The sequence below is a fragment of the Anthonomus grandis genome, chromosome 7 (genome assembly GCF_022605725.1).
Source record: "Anthonomus grandis grandis chromosome 7, icAntGran1.3, whole genome shotgun sequence".
Lineage (NCBI taxonomy): Eukaryota > Metazoa > Arthropoda > Insecta > Coleoptera > Curculionidae > Anthonomus > Anthonomus grandis.
Genome location: NC_065552.1, coordinates 2,215,554 through 2,215,769, shown reverse-complemented (window position 1 = coordinate 2,215,769; position 216 = coordinate 2,215,554).

The window sequence follows — 216 nt, the reverse complement described above, 5'->3', positions numbered from 1 at the left end:
AGGACTTTGACATTTTTTGTTTGATTTATTTTTTAGGCTTAGGATAATGATAATAATCAATGGTTTACAATTGTGTACAATAGTTTGTACAATTTTCGTGTAAACTAAAAACGCGTACATTCTTTAAAGTCATTTTAAAGTCTTGGGCATTTTTTTATGTGATTTAAAAAAATGTACAACTTTTTAAGTGATATTAAGAAATGTAAAATTTTTCAA